This window comes from Dreissena polymorpha, chromosome 14 (assembly GCF_020536995.1).
Source record: "Dreissena polymorpha isolate Duluth1 chromosome 14, UMN_Dpol_1.0, whole genome shotgun sequence".
In the NCBI taxonomy this organism is placed as follows: domain Eukaryota; kingdom Metazoa; phylum Mollusca; class Bivalvia; order Myida; family Dreissenidae; genus Dreissena; species Dreissena polymorpha.
In genome coordinates, this window is record NC_068368.1 from 51,603,234 (window position 1) to 51,609,233 (window position 6,000).

Genomic DNA, 6,000 nt, shown 5'->3' on the forward strand with positions numbered 1-6,000 from the left:
CACGTTATCGTTCATAGTTCATGGACGACACATAGTTATAACAATGCTCATTACTCTTAAATTACTGGTGTGTATCCTATCATTCGATATCTCGTCATGCGCGTATTGCCACGATGACGAGATTTGCATTAACTACCATTTTCCCGTGTCACGCATGGGACAAGTCCGTTCCTCTCTGTTTATGTTAATTTCTCTGCATAATGTGGGATAAAATATTCAACAAAACCATATATCAGTTTCTAATCCAGTTTAATGTCTGACATAACTAATTTTTTCAGTTGTACAAATACGTTGTGATTGCTACATGATTGTGTCTTTTTCCATCTGTCCACCTCTAGATCTAAATGCTAACTCTTATTTACCTCCAACATTTGCCCCGTGAAACTCAGTTATGAATTCCATTGGTCAATGTTATAGGATATATATATATAATATATATATAATACTACCCATTATCGAGTATAAACATCCGCATAAACACAAATGTTACAACAAGTGATTACCTTTCGTGTACAACTACTGCGTTCCAATATTGCACCACTGTAACCTCAAAGAGACAGAATTATCATGGGTTTTCTTGAGGTGTACACGTATTTACGTTGAAATGTGAACGTTGCTTTTTAACGATATATGGTAATCGACAACATGAGCAAATAAATCAAATCATAAAACGCAATATATAAGTATTAAACGAAAATGAGAAGTATTTTATTATATAAGCTCTTCATGATAATATTTGAACCATACTATGTAATTGCATAAATTTATACATGTTCACAAATTATCGATTCAAGACCTTCAATTAATAAGTATATTAGCTTTAGCTAATATATATGTTTAGCTTTTTTAAAGAAAATATTTGTAAAAATTCATTATCATTACGTGTATTAAACATTACTTTTCAATTTCAATTCCAACACCAACCAGTTAAATAAAACTTGTGCCCAGTTTGGAAAAATGAAAAGTTTAAACAGAATTCACATAGATTTCAAAAATAAGGGTGTGCTTATTTTTTTCAAACTTAAAAAAGCTCTACTGACTTACTTTTTTTAACACCCTATTTTGATCATGATTTAAACTATGTTTATTTGTACAGTTATGCTGATACACTCATTTATTTATAATTGAATTCTGCAAAAACATTAATATATGTGAACAAGTCACATTTACACTTAGTTTTCTAAAGTACATTGACTGATCTACTTAGATATAGTGTTTGTAGGATGCTTTTGTAGGCTAGATCACTCTTTTATTAAAATATTACTTTTTTACGTATTCAATTTAAAGGTCTTTATACTAAGGGAAGTATTTTTTGTGAAAACAATGTTTCGTCGAGAAGTTTTGTTCTTTGCTCATAATATGTCCCCTTGTTAAGAAAACTAAAGTATTTAGTCTTGATTTGGTTGATATGGCTGATGTTAATTTATCCTGGAACGATTTTGTTTTAGTTTAAAGTATATTATTTTATAATGTCTTATTTCGAGGCATTTTCTTAATAATCACTGTTTTTTTCAAAGCGGTAAGGAACGATGCCAGTTGATTTGGTATGTACTCGCACACCAAATATGGCGCATTGTATAAATAAATGTATAAACTCGTATATAAAATCAAATATCAATAAGTGGCATTTAAATCAACAAACAAAATATTATCATATAATGGCAAGTGATCTATTACCATGGGCATCTCTTTTATCTAGATGGAACGCACAATTGCATTTTTTATGTATTCTCGTACACACAAGTATATATAAAAAGGTACAATTTCATTATAAAAACAAATACACATTTATGCGCTATAAATGGTATTTCTTAGAAACCAATTGAATATTGTGATAGTTGAAGTATAATATTATGCAAACGATTATAAGAACTTGGTGAGGCACAATTGTATTTCAAGAAGCACACACTTCTTACCCCAATTAAAAACTTACATGAAAACAATCTGTGAGATGTACGATAATTATTGCATGTTTTACCATATGCAACTAGATTCTGAATAGTTAAACCTCAAAGAGCCATCTTTCAAATGGATAGATAAAACAATCTCGTGAAGGAGGAAAGCATTATTAAATTGCACCGATCAAACACTTGCTGCGATGTCAGCTTTGTACTGACTCAAAGAAGGAAGAGTGGAAATTCAAAGTTGGGGAATATATGCTTATCAGTAAGATACGAACAATAACAAATATTACACACCGTATGGATCAACTAGCAGTGTCAAGGATAATGAAGTCTATGAGCGAATTTGCATATTATTTAGTTAGATACGTCGGACCGTTCATCATCAAGAAAGTTCGGGGGAAAAGCTATCCAGAAATTATCTGTGTGTATAAACGTGTCTCTATACTTGTATCGCTATTAGAGCTGCGCATTTATAATTGATTTCGCTTTGGATGCAGATTTTGACTTGGCCTCAATTAGAATGTAAAGTAATCAATTTGTTTTCAATCGAAATAGATGCTTAGTAAATGTGGATACCTGTTTCGGAGCTCACACAGATTCAGAACAGTTAAACAAGGAAGTATCTGAATCTGAATATGTTTATTTGTGATATAGGCCTCCGGCCCCTGGCACATATACATATACATTACAACCCATGCAAGACAATGGTATGTGCTCAAATGGTTGGCCATAGTATGTAAACATTTGTCAAGTTGTGAACTATGTTAAACAATAGCTTGCTAAAACATTATACAGTTTTTGCGTGTAGTAGAGCAAAAATATTAATATTCACATCTTATCATCCGAAACACACGCATGCGCGCATGCACATTCACACTTGCATATAAATATATTCATTTTTATGCATACATACACATATACAAATGTTATGGAGAATATATACGGTATATAACGGTATAACCCCTGCATATAACCTTCAAAAGTCTAGGAGCTTGCGTAAAGGATGCTTACATGTTGTATAGCTGAATTTCGGTAATATAGGTAGGGCCTACAGTAAATTGACAGAAATTGTTTACGGAGTTGTAAGCCTATCGAAACGAAATAAAGGACTTTCTCGGTAAGAGACAACATTTGAAGTACACTTTTACATTAATTTGAAAATAAATATAGCTTAGTCCTGTGGCAACCCTCGAAATTAGGTTATATAATAGATCAAAAATTAAATTTCGCGTTTTAAGTGCTTTAACAATGTTGTATATATGTTTATTTTATATCCTGCAATACAGGGCACTTGAATAGGAAATGAATAGGAAATGTAAATCGCATTCTATTTCTATTAAAGACGTTGTTCTCTCGTTATACCGCGATATCAGCCTGTTTCGATTTCTATCGGAAGGGTTCCGGAACGAAGTTGGGCAAAACTGTGCGTACATTTGCGCATACATAGGATGTCTAGGTATTATTTGTGTTTGATTGTGACTTAATATGTTTATATAGTTTGGGAGATGTATTACCTATACTCCACAAGTTATGTAAGTATTTGGACTTAGCCCTTTCTCTAAACTCATTTATAAATTTGTGTGGGTTTGGGACATGCTGGTTAATCCAAATGTAATACTATCCATTTGTGCTAAGTAAGTTCTTAATTTCTTTGGCCCGTTTAAAGTAAACATTTAAGTTTGTGTTCAATACGAAATTATAACATTTGTTTACGTATCTAGTGTCGGGCATATAATTTTCAGCCAGTATTTTAGGCATCGACCATGTCAAGTTATAACAATTTGGTAGCGACCACAATCTCCGAGGCCACATGATTTATTATGTTTTTTCATCAACACAAAGGTACCTTTTGCAGGCATGTCGGTGGACCGATTCGATATGTTGAATTAATTTAAAACCCCACATTTCACTTAGTACATGTAATAAAAAAGGACTTATTGTACTGTCAAACATTTTAAAGATGACCGAATTAGATAGTCGACCATATTTATTGAATGACGATAATATGACATTTAAGGCACGCTTACCATTAATTGCATTTTCGCTAGCAATTTTATTTAGTGAAAGAGAAGGAAAGAAGCAGACACCAACGTTGGTAAAGGACTGAACAACGTCAATTAAGTATCAATGACGTATATAGCAAACTCAAAGTCAAGCCGCATACTAGACCTTTATTTTAACGGAATCCACGACAGCATGGTGAATAGGTTTGAACAAGACAGACCGTGATGTCAGTGGTCATTCGGCAGTTTTACATGTACGTATAAATGAGCTGATGGATATACTGGTATTGTAAATCTAGTCGTTAATAAATTAGTTCTAGAAAGACCGATATTGTCTTTGATTCAAGATTGCACCACAGATAAATCAACTTTTTGTTAATAAATCAAACTTTACAACTGTGAAATTAATACTACAATACTTTTTTGGGTGCTAGAAACCAGCTTCTTTAGAATGTGTGTAGTCATTTAATTTAACAAACATAACAGTGTTTTATGGGCATGGCAAACCCTGTATTAACTTTTAAAACATTAATATATTACAATGATCAGTTCGGGAAAAATAAATACAGACGTACACTGAATACATTTACAGATTGTTTAACATTTGTCATTAATAGTTGTTGTTTATATTTAAAAAAAATACACTTAAAATCATTGTTATTGTTGATATGAATGTCATCATAAGTATCAAATTTGATTGAAATATAATTTTTTATTTATTGAAATGACTTCATTTATTTAAATTTTCAAAAGAAATTTTGAAATATTTTCAGTGAAAAAGAAATAATGAAGTTATTTCTGGTTAAATATATATTTAACAGTTCGAATTTCTGTAGATAGCAAAATGTCAATAAATTTCTTTTCAATTGTATGTCGTGGTATTTTTTTTATTTAATTTAAGTAAATAGTTATTATATTAATTTCACATAATTATTGTTAATAACACTCTGATCCATTTATTTAATTCGCATGAGTTTTATCTCTTCATAAAATACTTAAATATTGAATTTCTTATCTATGTTGATGTATAAAGCGTTAGCCATCATCGGCGGGTAGAAAATTGAAAATAAATTGATATAACTTAAGGCCGAAGCATGGCAGTGAACGGATAAATCTCAACCGTTGTACTATGGAGTGCTGACGTGTGTATGCATTTCTGTATCATCTTGTTATATCAACTCCATGATAGTTAACGTTTATCATGAGGGCCTTATCCAGTGATTAAACTGGCTTTTATCAGCCTAAACACTGATAACTTCGTGCACATTTACCTTTGCGCTAGTGTGATGATTATGAAGTAAGAGGTACAGGTAACAAAATTTAGAACGTGGTTATTGGAAGTATTACGCTTAGTCATTATTTTCAATCAAACACGCATAAATTGTGACTAAAATACTAATGATATACTTTTATTGCGTCATTCGGCTAATTTTAGCAAATGTTTTCTAATGTGTCCGAATATAACATTTACCACGGGATGGAAACTTACAGCATGAACTGTATGAGTAAGCGCCCCATTACATGAAATACCGTCGATTTCAATCGATTCCTTTAGGCAACAGTCAAAGAAACATTTAGGAGTATATTTATTTGAAGTGTTGGTTTTATTTATCGTAAAAAAACGTTTGTTTTGAAATCATTGCAATAATGATAGTGTAAAAAACACACCATATTTTTGTAGGCAACTGATTGCTTGCAAATGTCAGCCTTAAGCATACAAATGATTCAATAAAAATGCCCAATATATCCAATTAAAACACAAGTCTACCATGTGTTTATGGAAAACAGAATACCCAATACGTCGCTATAACGGTCTGAAATAAAGAAAATGAACTGCTGGTGCTATCCAACTTAATTGATGTATTTTAGAACATACAATATTTATTCAAACACGTGAACAAAAGTAAACTTTAAAGAATCCGTATTGGATTATTTTACAATGTCGTTCGAAAATAGACCAAGCCATTTGTCCAATACTTTGTAACGCTTTATATGGTTATATGTATACATTATTGGCTTGGAGGTGAGTTTTCATTATTTTTTTCGAGACTTAGAAATGTTACACGCTGAGGTAGAATGTTAAAATGAAAACG

General features: G+C 31.6%; 1 protein-coding gene across 1 annotated transcript in view; it reads right to left on the reverse strand.

The window, feature by feature from the left end:
• LOC127858346 (fibropellin-1-like) overlaps nucleotides 1-6,000 on the reverse strand; it is a 142,694-nt gene that overhangs the window by 59,187 nt on the left and 77,507 nt on the right. The gene's annotated exons all lie outside the window — the stretch shown is intronic.